General features: G+C 34.4%; 1 protein-coding gene across 4 annotated transcripts in view; it reads left to right on the top strand.

The window, feature by feature from the left end:
- The window catches only part of BANK1 (B cell scaffold protein with ankyrin repeats 1), a 311,677-nt gene that overhangs the window by 117,712 nt on the left and 179,662 nt on the right, over positions 1-14,303 (top strand). The window lies entirely within an intron of this gene.

Here is a 14,303-nt window from a genome sequence, read left to right as displayed (position 1 = left end):
ATATAATATTTTTTCTCTTACACTCTCTCAGTATTTATACCTCTGATCCTGCAATAACAGCACTGATAGAAGTTGATTGCTATCATTGTCTCTAGATGACATTCACTCTTCCATAGTTGCTGCATTCTAATTTTACAGTTGTACTTGATAACTATCGTGGGAAATTTGTTACATATTTTTCTATCATATCTTTGTAAGCTGTTATTTCTGCCTGAATGTCTATAGTAAATATTACTTTATAGTTAGGATAGATTAATTATTTTGTCAATGTCCTGCCGTCAGTAAGGAATTGACTGGAGCTGTTGAAAGTGCCAACGTATCTGTCAGTGCATTTTCATGACTATGGATAATTTCATATACAATAATTTTGCAAACTACAAAGGCCTTTTTGCAAATGTGTGGTTAAGAAAATGAAACATATGTATTATATTTTGACCCACATGGAAAAATGTTTCCTGTCAATATATATTACACAAAAATTATTCTTCTAATTATCAGTTTTATTTAAAATAAGTTTAGAAGTCGTATCTTATTAGTGAAGGTATGCTGGATAACTGGATGTTGACATTATCTATTCTAAATACTGTTAGTTAAGTCTTTTAAAGGGTGTATATAAACATGATGGAGAAAAATGGAATCTCATTATGCTACTAAAATACTTTATTGTTCCTTTAAAAGTGTCTGTGTCACCTCAATGTTATAATGACTTAGATTATGGTAAATCTAAGATCATCACATGTGCATTCACATATTTCATGTACTATTGTTTCAGAATGGTTTAAAGGAGCAGATATCTTTAAGTTTGAGTTTTACAATCTACCAGTGGACTATGCTTCTACTGAAGAAATACCTATTTTCAATTCCAACATATTTTGCTCTCAACTAATTTACTGTCTTGTTCAATTCTTCCTAATCCCCCATCGATAAAACATTGCTCATCTTAGAATTTCACAGGGAGTTACACTGCAGTGAGCTGGGTCATCGCTGAGTAAAGTGGGTAGAAGGAAAATGCCAATTATGATTTTAGGAAAGTACAGAGAAAACACAAAGGCATTAGCAAGCATTCATATGCCAAGTGGAACCCATGCCTTATTGTCAGCTATGTGAAGGAGGAGGATGAGAATGAAAAGAAAATGAGGAAGGAGGGGAGGAAGAGAAAGAAGAAGAGAAGGAGAGCAGGAGAAGAAGGGGGCCTTATGCATTTCTTACATTGCTTCATGCATTTTTTTCTTTGAGAGGTTAATAATTTATACACAGTCTATGAAAAGAGCCTCTTTCTTATGAAAAAAAAAGCTTTCATGTTTTGATAAAGTTATGTAATTAATATCTGTACTTCATTTATGTTTTCAGTGATATTACTGGATGATGATATTGTATATTTCTATAACCCAGAAAGCCTTTCAAATAACTACTCATTTTTCAGTTTCTAACAATGTCACCTGAGACAATTAATATTAAAAGTGGATGGAAAATGGGCAGAAGATTTGGTAATTAAATTCACAGCTGGGCATGAACAACAATTTGTGTAGCATAATTCATAAGCAAAGCCCAGGACATTTCAAATAGCAAACAGTGACACTGATGATTGATTCAGTGCTTCAGAAACTTATCTCTTAAATAAAAAGTACATGAAAAATTGAAAACAAACTGGAACCTGGCCTCAGATTGAGGTACTTTGACATTTAAGATAAAATATACAAGACTAGTCTGTATTTTAAGCAAACAAATATAAATAGTATTCCCTTATATTAGCTCAGATCCGTCACACCATCTATCCCCATCAGTTTAAATCCCTTAACAAAATGATTACATCGATGTGTAAATAGACAAGAAAAAGTACATTCTCCTCTATTTGTCAGCCATGGAATTTTAGACAGGTATTCATTTATCTTAGAAAAAATATCCAGAAAATATTTTTTTCCTTTCATCACTATGTTCCCTAGTAGTTTGGTTTAAACATTAATAAGCTGTTGTTAATTATAAATATTCATGAAGAAAAGTTAAGAAATGGGAAAATTAGCTTTCCATGCACATTCTCTAACTGGCTTTTCAGGAACACTCCTGATTGGGAATCTTTCTATTGCTCATGTGTGGGATGGTTTTCCTGTGGCATCAGGCTCTCCTTAATCTATCCCTACACTGCTCTTTTTCCCTGTGGACAGTGGGCCCGTGTGTGTGTGTGTGTGTGTGTGTGTGTGTGTGTGTGTGAGAGAGAGAGAGAGAGATTTTGATGCCCTCCAGCATCTGACTAATAGGCCCTACCCTCCACACTGAAATGCAGGTGTGGAGGGGTAGGTGTTGAAGCACTTACAATATCCCTAATATAAAGCAATAATTGACTGGCTAATATTGAGAACCAGTTACTCAGAAGTTGGGTTTTGTGTTTAGACTAGTAAACATTTACTCTTCTTGGCCCTTTATTTCTCTCATTCTTGGCATTCCCCTCCCAGTACTTTACAAGTAGATTGTTCTGTTTAATTCAGTATATATCAGTGTTATATAATTAAGTTTAAATGGCAACATTTCCTGATTTGCCTATGTAATACTCAGCAGGTATTTTTCTCATTGATGGTGCAGAAGGTCAGTGTTCAATTTAAAAACTTGTCTGATTTCAGTTTCCCAATCATATGCTTAGCTACGTCCCATATGGCAAATAAAATAATTGGTCATATTTCCTAAACTTAGAATTTTTTTTAAAGTTAGTTTCAGAAGCTTCATAGACAACCCTACTGCAGTCTTCAGCATATATTTTAATGCCCCAACTAGTATGAATTTTGGAATTCTGAACTTTATTCAATATTGATGTTCTGTTCTGTTAGAATTAAAGAAATTAGAATAAGTCACATAACTGCACTTGACTGCATGCATTATAAATTTATGTGTCAGTTATGTGCTTGAAACTACTTAGGAATCTCTTTCAAAACTCTGGCTATCACAGAATTTTTCTCTTCTCCATGTCCTCATGACCAATTGTGCTGCCCTAACTCTGCAGCTGTAAACATGTTATGTAAACTCCCTTAAATTTCTTTGCTTTATTGTCAAATTTTCCGTTTTCTTTTACTCCTAGAGTCTTGGGATTCAGTCATGTGTGCATTTTAAACCTAACTACATCAAAAACTAAGTTTGCATCCTTGGAAACAAATAATTCCTTATAGAGCACTTTAGGATTTGATGAAATAAATGTGAAATTATTAAATATATAGAAGTCCTACAAAAATGATATTGCATTTACCTTATTTTCTGTTGGCTTATTGTTATTCATATCAAATTTAGACTTCATTATCAATCATACCTTCTCTTTTCTTACACCATTAATCTCTCCTATTATACTGCCTCTTCCCTGAACAAACATGTTTCAAGAATATATATGTACATGCTTTACATATAGTTTTGCACTGTTTAAAGACTATATATATATGCTTTGCATTTAGTTCACTTCTAAAGGTGCTCTGTCAAATAATCAACCATATATCAGATCCAGAAGATTTCTTTCAGACGTCTTTTGGCACAAGCTTTCCTTGACCCTGCCCTCTTCCCCGAAGTCCACTGACCCCTTGTGACATTCTCATCTTACCCCATCAGTAAAAGTTCTTTCTGAACTCTCTCACTTGTGATTAGAAGGCAGTGTCATAATTGGAACAAATGAAATCAGGTGGAATTTGTGTGAAGCAGAAGAAAACTCAACAGGATTATAAAGAAGAAGAACTTAATGGGGAAAGGTGAAGGATGCACATGGTGAAAGGAATGGGATATGCAGTTGTGTGAAGAAGGCAGAGTTGGTAAACTCCAACTTCTTAGGCCAGAAAACTGAATCTTGTTATTGACTTTTTTCATAGAATGCATATTGTTCTGTAACTTATGATAATGACCTATAAAAGACCACACATGTATTAAAAGAAAACTTAACATTTTATATGAGATTTTGGTAAAATACATTCTAAGAAATGTTTGTAAAACCCCAAAGAGCTCATACACAACTTAATGGTAAGTTACCTAAAAATCTAGTTGTTTGTAGTATTTTTGCCTACTCTTACTCTAAGAAAATATTTGATTTTTAATTATTTATTTACACAGTTTACACGGGTTTTATATATATATATATATATATATATATATATATATATATGCTTAATCCAACATGTATGATATAGCTAGATTCAAATAGAAAAAAACTGTTAACATAATTTTCCCAAATTAATTTTATTAGTTGTATGATATTATTTAGGAAAACTGTCTTTAGGCTATACATCAGTAGAATGACCTTTAGGAAAGACATTTCTCCCGTCCACTAAGCCCAGTGTGTGAGACTGCTTAAAGTATACTCTTTCTCCCAGAAATAGTGTTAGTTTGGTTTAACAGAGTCAAGCAAAAACCCTATTTGTATTTCTCAGAAATAATTATTCTCAGATGGCACAGTCGCTGTTTTCTCAGTGTTTTGCTATGTAGTAAATGGTTTATATTTTCATAAAGTTGCTAGAATATCTACCAGTGTGTATACATACTCTTTCCATACACATAGAATATAGTTTTTTAAAAAGTTTTCCTGGGCTCTCATTTACTACTCTGCTTTAGCAGAGGAGGAAACAGAAGCAGAAAGGTTTGGGATGATGTAGAGCTAGCCTCCATAGCAGTATAACATTTGGCAGTGAGATAGCAGAGCGGAGGGAGCAACCATCACTGGGAAAAGCAAGATATGTAAAATATCTGAATAGTCCTTGAACATTATTTACAACTCAGACACATAAACAGATTATTGCATTATCAATTTACATCACCGAAAGAGAAATTAGCCCTAAAGTTCAACAAAATAGAGGTGTTATAAGACGAATATAGTGTGTGATCTGTGTTTCCATTTCTTGAATAAGCATAATGTATTATATTCATCATTCAGGTTTTTTTATATCAGAGATGCTATATTCTCATAAAAACAGGAGACACACATTTTTCATAATGTAGACATTTGTTGATCTTCTTATTCCAAAGTCTGTTTACTCCTTTACTTCATAACTTCCTTCAGTTGAAAAATTAGTATTCAAAAAATAATTTATTGTTAAAAATTGTTCTATGAATAATGACTGTTTTGATAAACCTTAGAGGGCACTTTGTCCTAGCAACAGCTAAACTCTGAAAAGCCACATCTCATTTTCCCAGGCAGAAGGGAACCTTAGCATTTTCAGGAGATATATAATTTTATTCTCAAATGAGATGTATCTTGCAATATTTATTTTAATATCTATTTATCCTCACTTTTGGGAAAATATTCTTTAGAGCCAGGGTAAGGCCCTCTATCTGTTCTTTTAGTCTATTTCCCACTGTACTTATCTCAGATATATAGAACAGAGCTGGGTGGAAAATTTAGATATAACAACTATATAGTTCAGAAGAATTTATGAAATCTTTGCTTTTATCTTCATCGTGCCAAATGCCATAGCTGCTGTGAATGCAATCATGGAATGAGGACAAGTGATGATATGAAGTTGATTACTTATTGCCTCAGTAGGTAATGATTTTTCTGCTCATTGCATTAAAATTAACTCAGTACCCACAGATAACAAGGCAATTTATGAAAGTAATAGAGGGAAATAATATACATGTACTTAAAGTTCTTTTTCCAGTAGAGAGCTTTAATAAATCATTAATAATTTTTTAAGGTTGAAACAGTATCTTATTCTAAATAGGTAAATTATCATCTTTTATATACTTGTGTCAGATGCTGGCAGCCTCCAGGATCCTATTAAGAGTCACATCCTTGCCTGTGGTAGCTAAATTGTCTTTAAATCTCCTTGGAAACCTAAGTTTTTGTAATTCTTAGAGTTATGATTTCTCAGAAGCCTTCTAAACTTTAGTTCTTTCATTTTTTTCTGGCTTCTTTCAAGCCAATTAGCTTGTGTAGAACAGGGTAGTCTAGAGCTGTCATTTTCACGCCTGCTGGTCAAAAGGAAATGCAGTTTCAGAGAATGCAAAATTAATCACAAATGGTTATTAAAGCAATCAGTATTGACACCATAGCTGTAGAGTGTGGCCCTCATGAAATAAACACAATGACATTGTCCTTTCAGAATGAAAATATGCAAAGGCAAATGAATTAAAATTTCTTGGAAAAATATGGTTCCTGGAAATTCTTCTCAATTAATTGGCTTTGAATTTCTGTCATTCTTGATGCCTAAAAATAAAAAAGGGTATTTAATATAATCCAGTGTAGATTGGATATATACTTTTCTACTAGCATTATGAAATGGTTTTTACTTTAAATTTGTATAAAGTCCTCTCCAGGCATATGAAAAGAATCAGACCTGTATTATAAAAATAAAAAAGGAATATTCTTCAAATATTGTAGCTCTGAGCCTGAGAAATATAATTTCTTTTTCATTTCTCCTTATATACCAACACTCTACTTGTGATATATGGATGTGAGAAATTAAAGATTATGGCTGACTTATTATGCCTCTAAAAAATACAATATAAAAGAAAATACATGGCACCAGTTGAAGACTAAATTTTGGGTTTGTTCTACATAATTTAATCAAGTCTCACTTGAGCCACAAAACAGTCTCCAATTTTAATTTAGCAAATAGATTGACTGATTCAACAAATATCTATTGACGATCTATTAGGTGCCAGCCATTGTTCTAAACACTGGAAATTCAGAACAGACCAAAAATCCAACCCTGATGGGAAATGAGACTATAAATAAATAAAGACATATAATGTGACCAGTGGAAATTAATGTTTAAGACCAGGAGAAATAGAAAGAACCACATTGTGTAAAGTAGTTTGTGAAAGAAGTTGGGAGGGGGAACAGTTTTGAAGCAGGTAGTTCGGGGTATTCACTGAGGAGTCGTTTTTGGTAACTACCTAAACTATGAAAGAGAAAGTCATACGTATCTGTGAACAGGTATTCCAATAAGAGAAAATAGCACAGCAGGGCAAAGGCTCTGGTAGGATGTGGACATCCTACCACAAAAGAGCCAGTTGGCCAATGTTACTGAAACAAAATAAATAAGAAAGAAAGGAAATAGTAATAGATGGTGTCAGAAAGATAAGTAAACCAGATCTGTAGGCAGCGATGAGAATTTTGTATTTTGGAGAAAGCCATTAGAGAATTCTGAGAAATATTGTATTAGTCTGTTTTCATACTGCTCTAAATAACTGCCTGAGACTGGGTAATTTATAAAGAAAGTAAGCTTAATTCACTCACAGTTCAACATGATTGGGGAGACCCCAGGAAACTTACTGACAGAAGGGGAAGCAGGAATGTCTTACATGGCTGCAGGTGAAAGGAGAGAAAGAGGAATTGCCAAACACTTATGGCATCATCAGACCTTGTGAGAACTCATTCACTCTCACAAGAACCTCATGGGGGGAAACTGCCCCCATGATTCAATCACCTCCCACCAGGTCCTACCCTGGACACGTGGGAATTATGGGGATTACAATTCAAGATGAGATTTGAGTGGGGACACAGAGACAAACCATATCAAGTATCATATGATTTAAATTGATCAGAGTCACAGCCATATTGATCACAGACTGTAAAGGGCAAGAAGGGCAGATAAGACCTGACTGGCAGCTACTCCCATGATCCAATGATAGATGATAAAAAGATGATAGTTTGCACTAGGATGACAGCAGCAAAGGCAATCAGAAGTGGTTAGGTTTGAAATATGCCATTGTTTTATAATATAGGCAAGAGGATTTACTGACTTTAGTGGTGGAATATAAAAGAAAGTGAGTAGTTACTGATATTTCTAAGTATGTTGGCAGAAGCAGAGAATGGAATTAATTGCTATTTATTGAGATGGGAAGACTACATGAAGAAATGGTTTTTAGGAAGAATCAAGAGTTTGGCTTGAGACACATTAAATTTGAAATGTCTACTGTGTTCCAAAGTTTGGAAGTAGAGGTTATAGGGAGTATCAACAGAAAAGGCCAACAATGAGCAGCATTTGAGGTAGGTAGAGAACCAAGAAATCTATTGACCTGGATGCCAACTAAACGAAAGATATTCACAGATGATGTGGTAGACAGCTACATTAAAGGCTCAACTAAGATAGGATAATCAGATTTTTTATTTAGCAACATGTGTATGTATATTTGTATGGGCATATTTATATATTTATTTCTCTTTAAAAATTACTCATCATCATAATAAGCCTTTCCAAATATTGGAAAGATGATTTGTTGTCAGAAGAGAGAGATTAAGAAAAAATTTTCTAATGAAGCATGAGCTCTATGATACTTTGGGGACAATTCTGATGAATATTTTGCTCTAATTTAGTTTGTCCCAAATATGTCTTATTAGCTGTTCGTGGAAACAAGAGTGAAGCACGATGTTATTTTAGAAACATATTTCCTGACATGTGGTTTGGAATCCCTTATGAAAATTTAGAGGAGGAGACAACATTGAGTCTCCAGCTAGTATGAGTGTCTTGGGGAAAAAGTGAACTGTCAGGGAAAAACAATCAGAGCATTTTTCTGTCAGACATTAATGTCCATTCACACTGACAAATCATAAACTCGGATCCCTGATTTGAGCCTGTGGCTGAGATTTCAGCCTAAGCAAGAACATTTCTCCCTTTATTAGTGTTTAATTTTCTTTTATCAGTACTGCTGAGTTCACTTATTCAAATTTGGCTCCCGGTAAAATATCAGTAAGCCAATTAATCCATTTCTTTAATGAGAACTCTCTATTATAAGAATGGGTAACTGCACAGACTTTTATTGAACCTATCAATCTTGCGTTTGAAGGGGAGAATGCCAATTATCCAAGCAATCTGGTTCATTACTGCAGTATTGGACCACGTTGCTAAATAAGCCACAGTGCAATTGCAATAGCACTGTGGGAGTGGGAGCATTGCTGGGTGCTGAACGTCTGTTTAGGGCCTATTATATGCCAGATTGGGTTAGATGCTTTGTGAACACCCTCTCATTCCATATTCTCCACCACCCTATGAGGAATTTCTACTTAGTTTACATTTTGAGAAACTGAGGCTAACAATTTGAAGAGTTAGTGAACCGTGAAGCCATCAAATAGCCTCCAAAAGATGGCTACTAATAACTAATAACAACCTACTAATTTTATGGTCTCACTTCTTGAATTCTGCAATGATTTGAATGATTCTTTCCAATTTTAGCATAGACTGTAAAAGTGGGAGAGAAAGTGAATGGATTTTTTATCAGGACAAGATGAGCCAGAATGATCTAAATTTAATAATAAGCATTCACACAGGGAGCCAGGTCCTCACCTCTAATCTTCTCCTTTCTTCTTTTCTTGACATTCCAACCTGATGGCCAGACAATGCCTCTGAATAAAATATCATTCTTGTCACTATACTATTATCATAATAATTCCCAAATATTTAGCAAGCACTCAGTTGACATCTGATGTGATAGGAACTGTTGGAGAGGGAGGGAGAAATGAGGAAGTCTTCTACTTTTACTCCTCTCTAAAATCTACTTCATGAAACATCAGATTGTTGTAAGGTCCAAATTATATGCATGAAAGGCCTTTGGGATTTGTAAAGCTTCGGCAATGTTTTTAATATTATCACCATTTAAAAACTTTCCATAAATATATTTTAATATTTTAAACACTTTGAAAGTGAATTATTTTAATGCTTAAGTCATTTACTTCTAATTTTAAGAAACTATATTACACATGAGTTTTTCTCTCTTTTCTACTGTATATGGCTTTCCAAACAAATGTAGGAAACAATGTTCATCAAATTTTTTCCTTAAGCAGGTTAAACTCTAACATTGTCTCAGACAGGGAGTGAATATATATACTATGCTTTATTTTTGTCTGTTTTCAACTTATTAAGTCAATGGAGTATTTTGAGTCTCCGAAAAATTTAAGTTGCAGTCATTTAAAGTAGCCAAAGATTGAATTTAGCAACATTGAGCAAATGTTAATAACCCTTCCTGGTGCTTACATTGTATTAATAGTTTGTTGCATGCGGAGATAAAAAATGAATAAACACACAATGTAATTTCAGAAAGTGATAAATGCTGCAATTTTTTAAATCAGTAAAAGAAAATTTAATTGAAGTCTGGTTACAAGAAATAATGATACATTTGTCACACCACACAGTGTCACATGTTATGTAAGTAAAACATTTAATATTAGTTTTTCCTTCTCTCATGGTATCTTCATAACACTTATAATCAGGTATTAATATATAATAATATATTAATAAATTAAAATCTAGAAAATTTCCTTTATTAGACTATAAATGTGATGGGGACATATCAGACTTTATAGTTCCATAGTAACTATATGTATATGGATACTGGTTAAATATCTCTCCCACAGAACTGTAAATTTTAATGAGTATGTTTTCATCATTGTATCTTCCATGCTCAGAGCAGCAACTGTCTGCAAGTGGATGCTGTCTCCCTCCCCCAACTGTGTGTGTGTGTGTGTGTGTGTGTGTGTGTGTGTGTATACATATATATTCATTCTTTTGTTGTGTAAAAAGAATAAATTCTTCCTAAAATTATTGGGAATGTACTATTTGTTGGATATTGTTAAATTTACAGTAATATAAGACAGACAAGTCACTGCTTTCATGAGCTCACATTTGAAAGTGATAAACAAGGGAGGGAGTCTTCTTTATTATCTGCCCTTCTTTAAAATTCTAACTTTACCCGCATAGTCATTCACCAGTGAAATAGTAGTTAAGTACTTTGGGAAAAAGAACATGTTTGTAAAAAGCCCAAAATTAAATTAGCAACAAGTTATATAGAACTTGCTATGTACTAGCAGCTGTCTTTGCAGCTTTATGATAACAGCTTGGTCCTGTTATCTGTGTTTTACAGATGAGGAAACTGAAGCACGGAGTGTTTAAGTGATTGCCCAAGGTCACAAATTTGGTAATAAGTAGAGATGGAATTTGAACCCAGGCAGTGTAGCTCTAGCTTACATGCTTTAACATGGCACTAAATTACATCTAATACTTAGAAAAGGCACACTTAACCTTTTTAGTATATTCTCTAACAGTCTGTCCCACTACAGATCTGTCAGACAATCTTTCTGTGTAAAATCATTGCTAAACGTCACAAAGGATTCAGTTCAGTTAGAAATCTGGGTACAAGTTCAGTTTCACCTGTGTTTTATGCAGATGGACTAAAGCACCTCTAAGAATACAGAAAAGTAAAATACCAAATTTTAGTTTCTGTAGGTCAAGCTAAAATTAGATATGGCTATCATGTATTTAACTTTTTAACACTGTCCTTTGCTCTACTCTTTGACTGCCTTATTGCTACAGTTTTATTGACTCTCACGGATATTGTAATGGTTAATTTTATGTACCTACTTGACTGGAACACAGGATGCCCAAATATTTTGTTTCTGTGGGGATGATTTGAATGAGATTAACATTTAAATTTGTAGACTGAGAAAAGCAGATTGCTTTCCCAAATATGGGTGAGTTTCATCCAATGGGTTGAAAGCCTGAATAGAACAAAACTGGAACCTTACCTTGAACTGGAATGTCTGTGTTTTCCTGCCTTTGGTCTTGAACTGAAGCGTCAGCTTTCTGTATTTCCTTCTGCTAGCCTTTAGACTAGAACTGTATCATGGGCTCTCCTGGTTCTCAGGCCTTTGGACTTAGATCAAAATGACACCACTGGCTTTCCTGGGTCTCTTGTTTGCCAGCTACAGATTTGGGGATCACCAGTCTCTATAATTGCAAAAGTCAGTTCCTTATAATTAATCTCTTTCTATATAGCATATGTCCATCCTATTGGTTCTGTTTCTCTGGTGAACTCTAATACAAGTACTGATTTGATTTTAAATCTCTATGGCATTTTCTTCCCTCAGTCTTTCAATGGTAAAAGCAAGATGAGGAAATAATCTAAATGCTAGTTTAATCATATCGTGTTACAGTTTGCTGTTGGAGCTGAAACTGAGTGTGGAGTAGTGACATGGAGAGAGGGGGCTGGAGGGTTAGAGATGAAGTGAGAGATATTCAGAGCCCTAGAAGGCAGCAAGAGGGAAGCAGACCAATGGGCCACAGGCAAAGCTATAAAAATCCATAACAATTCAGGAGTAACTAAAGTTATTTTAGGAAAATAATGTGAAAAATGATTAAGATATGCCTTTACAAGGAAATGCAGTTTAAGATCTTGTGGTGAATTTCAAGTACTTCCTAGGAAGTAAGGACCTGTTTTAATGGCTGAAAAGTTCTACTGACTGTTAGTAGACGGATGTTAAATGCCTTGTAATATGGAGGACTACCAGTTCCTGTGAAGAACTGGCCTATCTAAAATAGGATCCTTCCTTAAGAAATATTAGCAAAAGATTTTCTGCTAATCCCACTCTAACCTGAATAAACCCAGAATTCAACTTTTTCCATATTCTTTCTGATTTCCTTATCTTTTTGGCAAGTAGGTTCATTAAATATAATTTGAATAATGTTTTTATATATGTGTGCATATGCCTATATATGTTTGAGTATGTATATAAAATTTCTGTTTTTCACTAACTATGAAGTCAAAATTTAGACTTTTTAAAGGGGACTTTTCTTTAAATTTCACCTTAGTTGTCCTGTTGTAAGTTTGTTTTCTTAAAAATGTATATATAAAAATTTTAATAATTTGTAGTATGTCAGAAAATGGAAGACTTCCATGTTGCTAGAGACAGCTGTCACCCTATTAGCAGAGAGCACAGCTTGGATAGCTTCTAAAAGGAAACTGAGTATGAAATTATAGTTGATATGTTATATGTTATCTGCTAAATGTCTATTTCCTACTTTAATGAGGTATTTTTCTTCCTTGTGAGTAAGATTTTTACACCTCTGAAAGAAGAAATATTTTGAGACCACTCATTCCTCTGGGAAAATAACATGTACTGGAGGAGATGGAACCCAGAGTGGTTCTTTTCAAATAGAATTAAACCAACCTCTCACAGATAGATTCAAAACCAAACAATAGATTTTTTGCATGGGTAATAACCAGAGTAAAACTAAATGTATATTTAGTATATAACTTTATAGCTATGTTTTAGATTTGTAAAATGGACCTGGCAGAGGTGTTTATATGGTTGTCTGATATTATTGTCTTTTTCCTGTAGTTTTAAAATGATTTATATTTTGGCAATATCATATTGTCACGTGGAGAATGTACACTAAAAAATATTCCTGCTTCCACAACTTGTAGTGTGAATTAGTTTCACTGCAAACTCTGTTCCCATTCAAATGCAAGCGTGAGTTTTAGGCGTAATATGGCGTGAATACTTAGCAAACGGCTATTGTTAAATTTACCAAAAACAATGGTCCATGGTAGGAATAGGACTATATAAAGGGGGATTATTTGGAGAAACTAGTGGAAATAAGATTTAGAGTTTTATTTATGTTGGAGTAACAGGTAGCATATTCAATGTCCACATGAGAGTCCAGTAAGAAAGAAGAAAAAAAGCTAAGCTTGAGAGCACACTCTGGCGGTGATTTCTTTTTAGAAAAAAGTCACTGGAAGGAAAGCATAGTAAAGGGGTCTGGGGTTTTACACCTTCTGCCCAATATAAAAAGGTTGTTATATCTGAAGCCTAATAAAGGTGAGTTTTTTCCAGGGCAGCGGTTCTCACTCTTATATTGCAGTCTCTCCCCAAGTATGTTATCACATTTGATTCATAAGTTATTTAAAAATATAATTTAGCATTTATAATGTTATATTGATGACTGTCAAAGAAAATGTTGAGCCAGGTAGCACAATGCAATGTAGAGACAGGAACAGATTATTGCAAAAATCAGCATCAAGGAAGTAGCATCAACTGTGTAGCAATGGAAGGTCAAATATTTACTGAAAGAGTGAGAATTCTCCCTCAATCTAGTGAAAGGTGGTCAGGGCAGTAAACAGCTCTATTTAGATCTCATGAGAATGCTGAAGGACACCAAACTGATAGTGCCATAACTGTGTACAGTTTTATAAATTCTGTGAAACTCTGTCATTTAGCAGTCCGGATTCCCCCATAATTATTTCTCACTTTTTAGAGTGATTTGAAGCTTTTCATCCATTTGGTTTGCTACTAAAACAAAGCAAAAAACAAAAACCATGGTGTCTGAATGCATATTTCACTACAACCATATAAATATTGTGACCCCTGCCTTAGGGTCTGGGTGCCACCAGCAAACTTCACAGGGTGTGAATCCAAGAGATAAGGGTTAAGCCGTAAGTATATGGGGTGAGATCTTTTACTACTAGAAATAAGACCAAACAAAGGGAGGGGAGCACTACACACTGGGGTCAGTTGGGGGGAAATAGGGGAGGGACGGTGGGGGGTGGGGAGCTGGGGGGGGATAGCAGGG

The sequence above is a fragment of the Cebus imitator genome, unplaced genomic scaffold, assembly GCF_001604975.1.
Source record: "Cebus imitator isolate Cc_AM_T3 unplaced genomic scaffold, Cebus_imitator-1.0 Scaffold397, whole genome shotgun sequence".
Lineage (NCBI taxonomy): Eukaryota > Metazoa > Chordata > Mammalia > Primates > Cebidae > Cebus > Cebus imitator.
The sequence above is the reverse complement of the archived record's forward strand: the minus strand, read 5'-3'. Positions and strand labels throughout refer to the sequence as shown.